The 16,683-nt window shown below is 44.0% G+C and overlaps 1 protein-coding gene and 1 pseudogene across 4 annotated transcripts in view; both read right to left on the minus strand.

Moving 5' to 3' along the window:
* ENPP6 (ectonucleotide pyrophosphatase/phosphodiesterase 6) overlaps positions 1-16,683 on the minus strand; it is a 235,352-nt gene that overhangs the window by 160,544 nt on the left and 58,125 nt on the right. The window lies entirely within an intron of this gene.
* Positions 5,124-6,296, minus strand: LOC116565245 (annotated as a pseudogene).

The following is a 16,683-nucleotide window of genomic DNA, read 5'->3' on the forward strand; positions in this document are numbered from 1 at the left end:
TGAGTCAGTTCCAACCTTCGAATAACTTAGTAGTAGGGTCTCAAAAGAGATGAAGCAAAAACAGAACTACAAGAAGGAACTGAAAAATCTCCCACCTCAGTAGGAGATTTCAAAATATCCCTCCAAGTAATTGATAGTTCAAAATCATTTAAAATGCATATTTTAACAGGATAATCAACAGAAATAGTCTTATGGATAGATACCAAACATTACACCAAATAAGCAGAGAATTCATATTCTTTCCAAGTATACATGGAACCGCTATGAAAAATAGACAGTAAAAGAACTCAACAAATTTCAAAATCGGTATCAAACAACCCATATTCTCACGCCATAGCTAATTAAGTTTTAAATCAACCGTAAAAAGGTAAGTTTCTAATTACTTTTCTAATAATAACGTAAAGATCTGTCATACACAGCATTAAACTAAAGTCGTTCTGCCTCATCCTTACTGAGCCCTGCCTGTGGTCCCCGTGTTCCTAAGTCGGCTATTTGGCATCTGCGGCTGATTTTTCTGCATGCGGCCTTAATTAGATGCACATGATTACCGTATTAGACATTTTACCTCACTGGAAGCAACCTCTTTAGTACAGAAGTCGTATATTGTACACTCTGAGGTGTCAGGAGCAAATCTTGTGTGGGGGAACCCAGAACTCTCTAACAGAGAAAATGAATCCTCATTTCCAGTTGAGAGCAATCTTGGGTGGCATGTGGTTTGAACACGGCTTGTCTAGGTAAGCAATGGCTATGGTTTTAGATGCCACATGCCCCACTTAGAGACTTAGAATTTTGGGGAGTCTGTGTTTTTATACAGTGTCCGTTCTGATCACTTATCGGCCTTTCTTTCCACAAAGGCAGAGAAGGTTGTTTAAAATGTTACAGCGTCCACGGTTAGGTTAAAAAACACCTTGGTCTGAATGGTGTATTTTACTACGGAAGTGTGATCCTTGAAGATGCTGGTGGAAATTGTCCACCAAGACCTGCGCTGAGGATGAGATCAGGCCTGGTCCCTTTCACCGTCAACCTGCTAGGTCAGCCCTGGATACCATTTTTAAACACAGTGTTTTCCTCCATCCACACCCACAAGCATGCAAAATGGCCTCAGTTCTACGAAGAGCTGTCTCCCTCTAGTGGCCAAATATTTTTTTAAAAAAAAAGAACCCTGCAAAAGACTGGAGTCACTAAGGACATAAAACATTTACGCTGGAATTTGGAAGTATTACTATAGCATATAATTTTATAAGTCTCCTCACTATGAATCTGGGAATGATTATGTCAACTTCAAAAGGTTACTGAGAGAACTAATCTGAGTATCAAAAAATGAGATCAGCAAGGAGGTGTTGAGACGTCACAGTGGGAGGCCTACTCACTAGCATGTTACCGGCTTTGGCACAAGAGTTTAGAAGTAAAATGGTGAGTGACGACAGATCATGCACCCTCACTGACACTCCCAAATAGCTGAAGCCAAGGACCTCAAAATGTCAAAGGTATCCTGACAAGCTGGAGCTGCCCTGTGGTAGACGTAATGATAGACTCCCGTGACCGGAGGAACACCAGGGTCCTTGGTCTGCACTAGTTTGAATAAAATGACATGGACACATGTGGAGTGGTTTTAAGGAGTGGAGAATTTAATAGGCAAGAAAGAAGGAGGAGGCTTCCCCTGTACAGAGACAGAAGGAGGGATCTCCAAGCTGAAAGAAGGAACCCTGAGTGCTGTGGAAAACAGCCAGTTAGTTATATAAGCAGGCTGGAGGAGGTGGTATCCAATTTGCAGCGGGTTTGGGGATTGGTATCACTGGACGTGTCATTCAGGTTGTGGCGGGTTGGGGGGGGCGGATCTGACCTTCCCACCCTAGTCCTTTAATAAGCAAATGCAGGGTGCCATGATGTTCTATACACGTGGGGATATGTGGGGGCAGCCATGCTGCCAGGCACGTGGGGGAGAAGAAGAAGACAATGGGAACTGCCAGTTTTGGTGGACCCAGTTTGTAACGGTCAGTATTTGCATATCAAAGCTTGCCCCCCACCCAAGAGCAGAGGCTTTCCTGCTAGACAAGAAAAAAAAAAAAAGAAAAAAAATTTCCCAAGGACCCTTTTTTCTGTCTGCCTAAAATAATTCCTTAATGGCTCCTATAACATAATGGCCCCTCAAAGATGTTCACATCCTATCCCTAGAGCCTGTAGATGAAGCAGGTTCCATGAAAAAGGGAAATTAAAGTAGCAGACGTAATTAAAAGTTGACAGGGGATTATCCCGGATTATTGGAGTCCCTCCAGGGAAATCACAAGGGCCTTAATGTGGAAGAAGGAAAAAGAGGAGGTCAGAGTAATGTGTCATGGGAAGAACTGGAAGACCTTGCATGGCTGCTGCTACCTGCAGCGAGAGGGAGGGAGAGGCCCACGTGGGCAGCTGGAGGGGTCAAGGAAAAGGGTTCTCCCCTAGAGTCCCCCAGAAAGAAACCTAGCCCTGCCAACGCTTTAGCCCAGAAGACCCATTTTGGACTTGTGACATCCAGAGTGTAAGATAATACATTTCTGTTGCTTTGAGCCTCTCAATTTCTGATACATTGTAAACAGCAGTAGGAAACTATTTATGCTGTATTTGCTCTTCTGGAAGAAATGGGAACTATTGACGGACTTTGAAGTCACTCTTCCTAATCAGAAGTTTAGACCCGCCAGGAAGCCTCACTTGTACCATGGGCTCAGAAGTCTCACATCCGACTGAGATTCAGACTCTAGAATATGGATCCCCATGGCCTTGTTCCTTCCCATATTGAGAGGAGCTGGCTATGCCATTCTCCCTAAGACTGGCCAGGGATTAAGTATATTTTCATGCTAAATATCTTTCTTCTTTAGCAGTATGTTGGTTTCCTCCGGCACTACACATTCTGTGAATCTATATATTCGTAGCTTTTCAAGCAATTGATAAAACACTGACACTTTTGCCTCTGCTTCTGCATCTATTTCATGATGAGTTCCATCAAAACAAGACCCAGCTCTTTCCCACGCTGCAAGATGGTGAGTGAGAAATTGAGAAGCTGGAAGCTAAGGAAAGAAACCTGTAGCCAAGAAGGCTGATGGCAATGGCGAGATTAAGGAGGGTAATCTCAAACCCAAAGAGCCCAGGAGGGCGAAGCCCCGCTGCAGCTGCAACCCTGCCCCATCAGGGGAATGGGCAGATAGTTCTGATCTGCTTGTTGTCAAGAAAAGCCATGCACGAGAGGGAGCATTCAGCTGCTAAATCCAGAGCTGAAAAAGGAGAAAGCTCTTGCTGCTGTCACAAAACCATCTGGGGTTAAGAATGGAGGTGCCTGGGTGGTTAAACTTCACGAAATGCCCGTATGCGCCTACTGCAGATACGTCTTGGAAATGTGGAGCCCTGGCAAGAAACCCTTCAGTCAGTGTGTCAGAAGGCTGCCGGCAGCCTCGCTCCCAGGACCATTCCAGTCATCTCACTGGGTAGTGCAGAGCCCAGGGGGTGGTTTTCCTGAGCTGGGCAGTCACTAGACCTCTGGTCCTCAACTGAGCTCCTCTGCATAGAACACCAGAAATTCATCATCACCACCTCCAACAGAGCTGCTATCAGCAGTGTGAAAATCCCCCACATCTCCCTCCTGCACACGCACAGACACTAGGAAGGTGAGTGTTTCCACACAGAGAAAGAAATGTGGCTCACACAGCAGTACAAGGCAGATCAGAAAGCTGTGGACTCGCAAATTCTGCCTCAAACCAGTTACCCCTTAGCTCTAGGGCTACCTTCATGCTGTGTTCTCACTCAGAAACACAATTTATCCTCACGAACTGCCGTTCTCAATTTCTTGCAAAGAACCTAATTAAATAATGGATACATTTCAAACCAACCAACCAATCAAGACTGGCTGCTTCCAGCCCTTTCACTGGATGGAAGCCCAGTCCTCGCTGCTGAGTGGAGGAGCAGGGGCAGAACAGTGAGTGCTGTCCCCAGCTGCCCCCAGCCCGCCTTCCACGCCCAGCTCCCTCCGCACCTAGGAGGCCACCACTGTGGGCTCCTAGGGACACACGCATACTCCCCGAGGACAGTGTGAGCAGAACAAAGGCCCTGATTCAGGGCTGCGGCTTCCTGCTGCTGCTCGCTGAAGGCTGCAGGCCGGGCCCTCCTACCCAGGCGGCATCACACTTCATAGGAGGCTTTGAGCTGCAAAATGTGATGCTGTATTTCATGACACCCCAAAGACCCCAAATGACTACCCCTGTGCTTCTGAGGGGTTTCTTAAGGGTGATGTGTTTCCAGGATGAGTTACGATACCTTTGTCCCCCAAGCGAGACTACGTGGCGTATGTGCCACTCTAGTTTGGCCTGCGAGGCTGCAGCGGGGGTTCATACACGATTGTGTGTGCGTCGGGGGGGGAGTCACTGCCGTTTGCTTTGCCTGAGACTTTTTGGAGGACTTTGCTGTCCAAATTCGCAGTGTGCCCGCACGGGGAGTAAGTACCCTCTCCCAGCCTCCTTCCAGGCTTAAAACCAGTGTGGAAAAGTTTCATCATGCGTCGGACACGGCTGCATCTTGTTTCTATGGAAACCCAGGCTGCTACATAAGCCTAACTCTTTATTCCTCTGGTCTAGGCCACTTTTCGCTAGCAATTTTAAAGGAGATTTTCGCCTTCCCTGGGTATTAACCTTTCACCTGCAGACACGAGGATGGCTTTGTGGCTTGTAGAACGTCCGTATGCAAGAACTCACAGACCCACATCCAAAACAGTCATTTCAAGGCTGTGGTCTCTAGACATGAAGGCCCACTCAGCCTGTGTGACAGAGACCCTGACTCAAAAAAAAAAAAGGTAACAAGGCCGGGCGCGGTGGCTCAAGCCTGTAATCCCAGCACTTTGGGAGGCCAAGGCGGGTGGATCACAAGGTCAAGAGATCGAGACCATCCTGGTCAACATGGTGAAACCCCGTCTCTACTAAAACTACAAAAGATTAGCTGGGCATGGTGGCGCGTGCCTGTAATCCCAGCTACTCGGGAGGCTGAGGCAGGAGAACTGCCTGAACCCGGGAGGCGGAGGTTGCAGTGAGTCGAGATCACGCCATTGCACTCCAGCCTGGGTGACAAGAGCGAAACTCCATCTCAAAAAAAAAAAAAAAAAAAAAAAGGTAACAATAATAATAATGGCAACGTAAACTATTTCCATAATGCTAGTCACCTTTACATGCCAAGATGATTTTTAATTCAACAGCTTTTGGTCGCGCAGGCCCTTTCTGTGTTGTGGACAGATATACTCCATGAGTGAAAGTCTCTTGCTCACCTACTTTTGGGGAGTTTTTTTTTTTTTTTTTTTCCAAGTACAGTAAGTCCTGACCCAACCTCATGAATAGGTTCTTGGAAACTGCGACTTTCAGAAGTCCTAGGCAAAGGCACTAAGACTTTTTTAAGGCTAGACTTTATTGGAAAGAAGCTTTACAGCATATTTTGAGTAACTCAGTGCAGGTGCTCGGTGTGTCAGCTGGTGGGGCACCAGCTTATAACAGGCTCACAGCTGGGGCGTCGCTGGGCCTCGCCTTTGTGCGACCAAAACCGGATGACAGTACTGCTGTTCTCTTCACAGATGCAGCCCACTATTCTCTTGTTGGTGATGAGGTGACTAAATTAGGGTTTTCCTTAGTGCCTGAAGCTCCCTTTGGATGCAGTATATTGTATGGGTCCAGTGCCTTTCTTGCAGTCAACATGACCTCCCTCTCCAACCCAGCCGCCTGCTCATCATCAGTAGGAACACCACCTCCAGATGTCATGGAGCGCACCGCAGCCGCGCCACTGGGACCGCGAGTAGCTCCCGATAAACTATCAATATGTAGATTTTTATGTGAATCAATACTCGGTATCGGCATCGAATTTCTGGGTGCTCAGATGTAGTAATACTCTCCTGCAAGTTGTAAACCACACGGGCTGGTGAGGCCAGAAGGAAGTGCCCCAGTGTGTAAGAGGAAAGGGCCCAGCTCCACCTGCACAGAGCGTCCGCTTGCACAAGTCTGCCTTCATTAACACAAAGGAGAAGGAGAGGCAAGATTCTGAGGAGGATTCTGAAAACACAATGCATTACACAAAAATGCTGTGAAGCAAAAGATTGTGTGCCTTTCGGGTGGATGGTGGGGGCGGGGGTGTTTGCTTGCTTGCTTTTGCCTTAATTCTTCCTCCAAAATGGAATGTTTTCAGTCTTCACTTGACTACAGTTGCTAACAGACAACTTAGGACCAGTTACTTTTGTTTTTTGAGACGGAGTCTTGCTCTGTCACCGGGGCTGGAGTGCAGTGGCACCATCTCAGTTCACGGCAGCATCTGCTTCCCAGGTTCAAGTGATTCTCGTGCCTCAGCCTCCCAAGTAGCTGCAATTACACACATAGGCCACTATGCATGGCTAAATTTTGTGCTTTTAGTAGAGACGGGGTTTTACAATGTTGGCCAGGCTGGTCTCCAGCTCATGTCCTCAAGTGATCCGCCCGCCTCAGCCTCCCAAAGTGCTGGGATTACAGCTGTGAACCTGTTATTCTTTAATTAATAACATAATATTGACGGGCTGTAACAACCCGGTAAAAGCAAAAAGATGCCTTGACATTCCACAGATCATAGCTCAATTTGAAACAAATGAAAAACAATTGAATGTAAATTAATTTGGTATATTTATAACTATTGTCTAAATAGATGAACAAGCCATATTTTACATATCTAATCAATCAAATGACTACAACAGTGAAAGTCTCTTGCTCACCTACTTTTGGGGAGGTTTTTTTTTTTCAAGTACAGTAAGTCCTTACCCAACCTTACGAATAGGTTCTTGGAAACTGCGACTTTCAAAAGTACAAATATAGACAAGATTTATGTACAGGTATGTTCATATCAGTGCTATCTGTTATAGCAGAAATATTGGTTATAAAATGATGTTTGTCAATAGATTTGCATATTAGGAAGACATTAAATGTCATGTTTTTGGACAGGCGTGGTGGCTCACACCTGTAATCCCAGCACTTTGGGAGGCCGAGGCGGGCTGATCACGAGGTCAGGAGTTTGAGACCAGCCTGGCCAACATAGTAAAACCCCGTCTCTACTAAAAATACAAAAAAAAAAAAAAACCAAACAAATTAGCCAGGCTTGGTGGCAGTCGCCTGTAATCCCAGCTGCTTGGGAGGCTGAGGCAAGGAGAATCGCTTGAACCCAGGGAGGCGGAGGTTGCAGTGAGCTGAGATCACGCCACTGCACTCCAGCCCAGGCGTCAGTGCGAGACTCTGTCTCCAAAAAAAAAAAAATGAAAAAGAAAAAGGCATGTTTTAAATGGTAGTATCTAGGGAATATACAATATAATGTTTACAAAAAAACAGGATACAAAACTGTGTTTATAATACAATAAGTAAAATGTGTTTCATGTAATATATATATAATGTATTTATTATATATAGTATTTTATTAACGTATAGTAACTTATCAGTACATATTATACATACATACACATATATAGAAAAAAAGTTGGAAGGAAATACACTCAAAATACTAACAGTAGGTTTCTCTAGGTGGTGGGATTATCAGTGGTTTTTATATTCTTCCAATCGCTATTTCATCAGTTTTTCCACGAGCCTGAATAGCTGCCAAAAAGGAAAGAATGTGTTGGCCAGGCTGACCCAAGGTTTGTGGTTTCTATGACAATTCTACTTCTAATTCTAAAATAATGGAAACTGGCATCATTTTTAATATCTTAGATATTTTAGTGCAATAAGTAATATGTTCATAATGAAAAATTTGGCAAGTACAGAAAAGTAAAAAGAATTGGGGAGAGACGTGTGCATAATTCCACCAGTCAGAAGGAAAGGCTGATACTAACATCCCACAGCTGTCTGAGGCAGGACGTTCTAGCTATGCCGTGGGGTATGCTTGCCATGGAAGTGCCTCATGAGCTGCCACAGGGGAGGCGGAGGACTGGCCCGGTCATGCAGTCTGGGTGCAATGCCACAGCAGAAACCGCCCTCTCGCCCAACCACCACCCAATTGGAATCAATCCCATTGTACATCAGTAGTGTTTCACGTAATAGTTCCCCTGAAGAAAGGCTCCATCCATGGCAAGACAAAAAACGTAACCCTTGGTTACCACCATCTTAAACCTCTTCCCTAAAGCTAAATATTTCGGTTGTTTCTGGTTTTCTAACAACAGACTGGAAGCCAGAGTGAATGACTTTGTATAGTCATCTTTGCTCACATACTACCTCTGGGATTGAAATCCCAAGACAAAAGTAACCAACATTTTCAAACTTCTTCATATTTCCAAACTGCCTACACAAAAATCAACCTGTTTCAACCCCATCAACGTGCCCATCTAACCAAACCTTGCATGCATTGAGCGTAATCTTTGTTAGTTTTAGAGATTTAAAATGGAGTCCCTCATTGTGCTTGTCACATTTTAAGGAATGTGTGTCCCTTGGGGATCTCTTCCAAAAACCCTTCCACCAGTACAAACTGTCATCCCGCCAGCCCCTGTGTAGAGGACATGGCACCTCCTCGCTGAAATGCTGCTAGAGTTCTCCAAGTGGATTTGTGCTTGGGTTTTCTTCTCACTAGGCTCCCAGGCAACCACACGATTGAACTCACAGCAAGCCAGGCATGTGGAATAAGCCCCTAGGAAAAATGAAGCCAGGGTCTAACATACCCCCTTCCCAAATACTCTAGAGCTAGTCTCTCAGAGCGGGAAGTTGTCCTGGAGAGTAATCATCTTTGAGGCCTCTGTCTACATAAATAACGGCTTTGAGCCCTGCACGGGAAATAACAATACCATTTAATGACACAGCCAGGACCCAAACCTGGTGCCCTGGGAGTCTTAGCCTGCTGACCTCCCCACGACTAGCCTCCGACCCTGGGATGATGTCAAACGCAGCAGAAACGAGTCCGGACCCATCACCCTTCTTCTGCCTGATCACAGACCCTCCAGGCAGGGTCTGTCAACATCATCAATGTCTCATAACAATAAACAATGCTTCTTCACGGAGGGGGCGAGTGGAGACTGAAATCCACCTCAAAGACAGGGCTGCAATATAAAAGCAGAAAGAAAAACTGGGAGAGACGCTCCTCTTAAAACCGGAAGACTTCTCAGAATTCAACTTTAGAAGTCAGCATGGGAATGGCCACAAGGGGGAGCGCTATTTTCAAAATACAGAAAATACTGTCCTAATCCCTACCGGGCTTTCAGCTGAAATGTCTTTAGCTTTAGACCATCAAAGGGCTTGTTGCAAGGATTTATTCACCCAATCCACTGGCTCCCATTCAGATTCTGTGCCAACCTACAGTCTACAGTTTGTACTCACTAGGAGCTAAAGCTCTCAATTTCTGTCCCTAGATTATTGTTTTAAAAGAAAATACGGTACAATGGAGAAATACACCCATACATGTGTGACACATATATACGTATAACACATAATGCATATATGTATGTATATTTAAAACAAAAATACAAGTTAAAAATGGGGTTTATCAGCAACGGAATTTTAAATATATTTTAAACCTATGCAGCATATATTTAATATATGCCATGTAAGTAGACTATAAAACATATTTAATATGTTTTAATGTAAAATTATATGTAGTATATGTTTAAATTTTAACTATATAAAATATACATTGCATGTATATATAATCGTTATTATATTTAAAATTCTTTCTGCTGTTGAGTGATACATGCTTGAAAACTCAAATTATATTTAAAACACCTATTAAATATATATTTATATGTACAATAATATACTAAATGTATTTTTGTATAATAATGATTTAAAGTACTGATTTAAAATTCTCTGTTGCTGAGTGATAAACACATGCTTTATAACTTCTCTGGTTCTGTTTTATTCATTATAGTCCTTAAAAACCCCGAAAGAAACAGAATCTTTTTATTGACCCACTCAAGTTATTTAATTTTCATGTTTCCCTAGCCAGTATCTGTTAACATATAGCTGAAAATAAAAAAGAAAATGTAGATTAAAATTGAAGAGAGACAGACAATAGCTGTTGTTCCCAGCTTAATTAGGAAAGAAAGCCAGAGTAAGAGAGTCCATTGTAGCTAAGATGAAAAAATTCTTTAAATAGTCTCTACCAAATATGTATATATAAAATCTCTCTTCTATTATTTTTAGTGCTAATTCCTAGTATAGAGCTAACGGTGGGAAAAGCACATATTTAATGGCCATTATTTATGCTATATTGGGGAAAATTCTCTCAGTGTCTAATATTTTAAAAATTGGGTTTTAATTAGCAACCCTTATCAGCAACCCTAAAATGCAACTTTTTTTCAGCCTCCAGAAGAAAACAAAACAAAACAAAACTCACACCATCCCCAAAACTAGTAACCACATGGAAAATATGGAAAGATGTTTCATTAACTACATGGCAGATAGAACTGGGTGGAAGGAAAACCTACCACAGCTGCTCTTAATGGCATATTCAGGCTTTACTTCAGAAAAGTGAAAGCATCTAAAAAAGACTGGAAGAATTTCTCACCACACTGCCGTCAGCTCTCTCCTCCCAGGACCCAGAATCTGAACTCAGAAACTACCAGAAAATCACACGGGAGTCACTCTTTGTGCTGTGCAGTTACTCTTAGTGCTATCCACCCCTCATCCCATCCCTCTTTTAATCTAGATTCATTCAGAGACAGAAACTTAAAAAGCAAGGAAACAAAATCCACCTGTGCAGAAAGTAGAAGAAACTGCTGGTGGCTTATCACATTTTAGGAAAAGCAGCGCACACGCGTAAAGCTGTCTTAGTGAGAGAAGAGGAGGAAAGAAACTCGCAGAGCAGCATGTTAGACACTGAAGCTTCTCATGCCGTCCTTGGCCTCAGGATACAGTACCAGAGAACAATCAGATAAGGCAGAAGTTAGAAGTCTGGGGAAATCAAGCTTCCGTAGGCAACTGTCTGAGGAATCAGGATCAGGCTGGGCAGGAGCACTGCCCAGTGTCCTCCACCGAGCACCAGGACGGGGCTCCACACACGAGGACCAGACGGCGACAATCAGCTCACCCTCGCCCTGAACAAGCCCTGGCGCTTTACAGACGTCACTTCCGTTAAGGATGAGTAAATAAGGGAGGAAAAACTCTATGGGGTGGAGGCGGGGTGGATAATTTTTTAAAGCTACAGAAAATAGGAAAGAGATTTCATCTTGATGATTTAGAAGACTTCAGAAGACTCTAAAAATAATCTATAGGAGTGTTGGGTTTGAAGGTTCAGGGGAGTCCTCAGCTCCCCTGAGAGGGCGTTTCTCCAGGTTCTTCGTCTATCATTCTCTCAAGAATGGGAGAGGAGCCCACGGCGCAGGGTGCTCCTAAATACCAGACTCACAAAGTTTTTGCAGAAAAGTGATTTATTTAGGTAAAGAAAGAGAAAAGGGAGAGAAAGAGAGAAAGTTTCCACGAGAGAGAGTGTGCGGAAAGGAACCCCAGAAGGGAAATCCAGGAAAGACAGCTTCCATGAAAAGAATGCTCATGGAAGGGGGTCCAAACATGGAGTCCAAAGGGGTGTGGAGGAAAGGGGCTTTTAACCGGGGAGGAATTCCCTCCCTCTCCAAGCCCTCTGGCCAATGAAAGTAGTTCCTTAGAACTTCCGCTGGAGTGATTGACTTTTGACCCGCGAAAATTAAAACAGAAACCGTTAAATCTCCCGGATGGAGAGGCATGGGAGTGGGACATGGGTGCTGGGAAGTTCTTGCCCTTAAAACTACGCCCCCTTGTGGACCCGGAAAGAGAACACATTCCCTCAGGAGGACTGAAGAGCTTCAACACATTGGAATCCTCTATAGGATATCAAAAGATAGAACCTGTATGAAACAAACAAAACATGATAAGGAATAACCATAGTAAATAATAATATAAGGAACAGCCAGAACAAAGTTATGACATAAAAGGAATCAGTAAGAATAGTTTAGATTTAATTATAGAAATAAGTCTAAAAAGTTGTTTTAGAGACTTTAAGCCAATGAAATGTACATAATACTAAAAAAAAGTTATATACAGTGTATAAGATGAGAATTACTAATATGTGATGAACCAATGCTTTTAACAAATATTTATTAAAAACCCATTATGAAGACCAGGCCCAGTGGCTCACATCTGTAACCGCAGCACTTTGGGAGGTCGAGGCAGGAGAATCACTTAAGGTCAGGAGTTCAAGACCAGCCTGGCCAAAATGATGAAACGCCATCTCTACTAAAACTATAAAAATTAGCTGCGCGTGGTGGTGCACGCCTGTAATCACAACTACTTGAGAGGCTGAGGCACAAGAATCGCTTGAACCTGGGAGGTGGAGGTTGCAGTGAGCCGAGATTACTAGGGGTGGAGAATCCAGAGATGGGTAGAACGAACAAGATGTCACCTTTGAGGCAGCTTACACTTCGGTGAGGTTCACAGACGATGCGCTAATAAATAAATAATTTGTAACCATAATTGCTATTAATAAATCAAACAAGGGGCTGATCAGGGGCAGGTAGCACCTCCTTAGATAAAGTAGGCAGGAAAGGCTTCTGTGGTATTTCATCTGAGCCAGATATGGAAAGAAAGTAATGCATATTCCTGGCAGAGGAAACAAATTGCTTTAAGGTGTCAAAGAGCTCCTCCTGCCTGAAGAACTGAAAAAGACCCATGTGCCTGGTAAATGGCACAGCTGAATTTGGAGACATAAGCAGTGTCAGCTCATGCAGTAGCTTCACAGCTGGGAAAGCGCTTTGAATTCTTAGTACAAAACAAAGCTACTGAAAGTGTGAGTGTGTGTATGCATTCAATGTATACATGTGTGTATGTGTATATGCACATGCATACATCTATACACACATACACATGCACACGGTTGACCCTTGAACAGGTGCCAACCCCACCCAGCAGCTGAAAATTCACCCATAACTTTTGACTTCCCTAAACGTAACTCTTGTTAACTGAAAGCTTCAAGTACTATTGAGCCTAGTGTTGATTGAAAGCTGATTAACTCACAGTTTGTGTGTTATGTGCATTATATACTGTATTCTTACAATAAAGTAAGCCAGAGAAAAGAAAACGTTATGGAGAAAATTTAAGGAGTAGGAGGAGAAGGGGTGGGTTTGGCGGTCTCAGAGGTGGTGGAGGCGGAAGAACCTCCACGTGTAAGTTTAAACCCATGTTGTTCAAGGGTCAACTGTACATACACATGTTTAAATGTGTGTGTAGGCATCAATTACTCCAACTACTGCATAGAGAACAGACTCGGAGGAGCAGTGGGGAGGCAAAAAGGAGGTGAGATGGTGGCCCCAGGAACGGAAGTGATGGCAGTCAGGACGGAGACAAAGTGACCTTGGGAGAAATACTCTGGAGGTTGAAGCAACCTCAGCCACAGATGAACGAGAGGAAGGCATGAGGGGCAGCAAGCATCAGGTGTGATTTGGGTTTCTGGCGTGAGCAGCATGGAAGAAGGCTACGGAAGGTGGTCAGAGAGGCTCACAACCCCATAGCAAAACCGAAACTTCATTGCAGGCAGCGAAGGCAGAGCTGCAGTTGCAGAAAACAGAACCGTGATGCCGAAAGCAAACCTGAGAGTCCCCACAACGCAGGGAAACAGGAACAGAGATGACAGCGGGGAGAAAGAAGATGGCAGAGAATGCCAAGCTGTCCTGTGGACCAGATTAGCATTTCTGAAAAAGAAACCAGAGTAACTGAAGGCAAACAACAGTCAGAAATGTAACTGCAGTTTCCAGAAACCAACACCAGCGTCTGAAAGTGTCCACCCTCTGCCACGGAAAATTAGAATCCAAAACAGGACTGTTTCCTCCAGAAATGCTTGAATTTCCTGAACAAATCATCAAAAAAGTTTTTTAACTTACGTGTAGAGAAAAATGCAAAGTTAGTGTGGCAATTACCAGAAGACAATGGAGCTATGTCTGTATTTTGAAGCATAGTAAGCATGACTCATGAATTCTACAGCAAGCCAATTTTGTTACTTACGTGAGCAAGCAACAAAGAGATATTGTCACACCTGCAAGAACTAAGAAAATGTACTATCTACATGTCCTTACCCAACTCTGTCTAACAAGGGTGACTCCAGAGCCAAGTTATGACATAAAAGGAGTAAGAATATTTTAGATTTAATTATTAATAATTGCTATGGAGAAAATGGGAAGGTCTTAAATAAATAAGGTCTGGGAAGGTCTCTCTAAAGAACTGCAGGTTCCTGACTCTTTTGCTGGTGGAGCTGAGGTTCTCTGAAATAAGGATAAAACATTTATACATTGCTCCGAACGTATTTCATTAGGTCCAGGACTGACTCAGTTGGACTGGATCTCATAACCAGTACTGGGAATTGAAAGTGAGTTATCCCATCATTCAGCTTTAGCTGATACACGGGTAGCTGCAGAAGATAGAGGAAGCAGCTCCTACATCTCATAATAAAGTAGGGGAACGTTTAGCGACGATTTACCAAACTGTTAGCACATAACTCAAGTCGACACTTATTCTGTATCTTGTTCTCACAAAGCTGAACAGAATATCTGCATACAAAGTGGGCAAAGAGCTTTCCTGGATGTTGAAAAGTTTGTTTTCATAGTTTCAAGGGAAGCTGGCCTGTAGCCATTACACCAGGAGTATTATTATAAGAAATTACATTAAATTTTTTTTGTTGTAGAATGTTGTTTGTTCACCTAAGCCAACAAACAGTGGTAAGTGCAATGTCCAGTAAGGTCAGAAGCTGGAGAACATTTTTCTATAAAGGGTCAGATAACAAGTGTTTTTGGTTTTCGACACTGCCTCTGTAGCATGAAAGCAACCATAGGAAATATACAAACGAATGGGCTTGTCTGTATTCCGTTATTTTCAAAACAAGTAGCAGGCTGGGTTTGGCCAATGGGCCACAGTTTGCTGACCACTGATTTAGTTGATCCTTCCAAACCAGTCCCCTCAGTTTCTGGAATTTATTTCTCTATCTAATCCATTCATTGCATCCATCAACCTACCTACCTATCCATCCATCCATCTATTTTTCCATCTATCCAGTTAGTTATCCCTCCATCCACCTGTCTATCCATCCATCTATCCATTCATCTGTTTATCCATGTATTCATCCATCTATCCCTCCATCCATCTGTTTATCCATCTATCTATTCATCTATCCCTCTATCCACCCATTTAAATCATCCATCTATCCATTCATCCATCTGTCATCTGCCCATCTGTCCATCTTTCCATCTATCCCTCTGTCTATCCATCTGTTTATCCATCCATCCATCCATCCATCCATCCATCCATCCATCTGTCTGTTTATTCATCCATCCATCCATCTCTCTATCTGTCCATCCATCCAGCCAGCCATCCATCCACTCATTTATCCATCTGTCTATCTCTCATTCAGAGCAGGGGAATCAAAACTACACACAGCCACAAAGCAGCAGGATGGCCTGGAAACTTCCCCAGTCCTATTCTTCTAACTTTACAAGCTGGTTCTGAAAGGACATGAAGTCCAATCGGTGCCAACTAAATTTTCTTTAAGAGGCAAAGAGCTTAGTCTGGTTTCCCACAGCCTGGGGCCCATGCCCTGAGCCCAAGTCAGCCTGGAAGGAGAATTTAGATGTTGTAAGAGAGGGCTATGCTTTGTAAGCTCATCCACATCTAAGCTTTTGAATTTTTCTTCTAATTTCCTTCTTGCTCTATTGAGCAATCTTCTTAAAAAATTCTCAACTGCCTTGGCTGAGATCAGTGGAAAAGGATACTTTTGTTTTTCAATATTTACACTGAAATAGCTCAGATGATGCAAGCCCTCAGTGAGACCAGGCATGTTGGTTGCTGGATTTGGGAGAACGTGGCACATATCCAGATGGAAAATGAGGGGAAGTGCAGGTGGGACAAGGGAAGGACTAGGAGAGGCCACCCGTAACAGCAGCAGCTTGAGTTGAGCTGCTTCCCAACCAGTCTGGCTTTCCCATGCTGGAAGGGGAAGGGCCTCTCCATGGCCCCCAGCATTCCAGGAATGACTTTCCATGCTGGGGGAAATGAGACAAGCATCCACTCAATGTCCTGTGCATGGCATGGAGAGTTCTCTTGGAGGTCAGGTGGGTACAGCTGGTCCCTGGGAAAATGGCAAAGAGGCAGTTAACCCCTGTTGCATATAATCATGCTCTGCCCAGAAACTGGTCATCCAGTGCCCACAGGCTCAAGGCTTCCTGCTGACTTGGGCATCCTATTGTGGCAGCCCCGTCCCCAAGGCCTGTCCTAGCAATGCCCAGGACCAGGCATTCCTAGGCCCTCATCCTTCTGGCTTCCCTCTTTCTCCGCGTGCATGACTTCCTTTCTAATTGGCAACCATATTTTGATAAATGCATCACAGGGTCCAATGAAATCCCCACAACTCTCTGTGTAAAATGTTTGAATTTTTTGTAGATATGCCCAGTCTTGGAGAGAAAACCAAATGTTGAGAATTTCTGGATCATTTCCTCAGCACTAGATGTTCACTAGCAGGTTTTAGTCAACCCACACAGAGGCTTTGGAACTGTCATCTATGAATGTTACAGGAATAACAGAACCGGGCTTTCTGCTTCGGGGGCAGCCAGCAGGGCCGGTAACCATGGCAATAACCAGAAGCACCCAAGCCACGTGCTGGATTCCTCTGGGCTCTGACACGGGCATCTTCCTCCTTGCGCTCCCCCGCTGCTTTTATCTTTCTTTTCTTGTCCTT

The sequence above is a fragment of the Sapajus apella genome, unplaced genomic scaffold (assembly GCF_009761245.1).
Source record: "Sapajus apella isolate SASKATOON/1434 unplaced genomic scaffold, GSC_monkey_1.0 scaffold39, whole genome shotgun sequence".
NCBI lineage: Eukaryota > Metazoa > Chordata > Mammalia > Primates > Cebidae > Sapajus > Sapajus apella.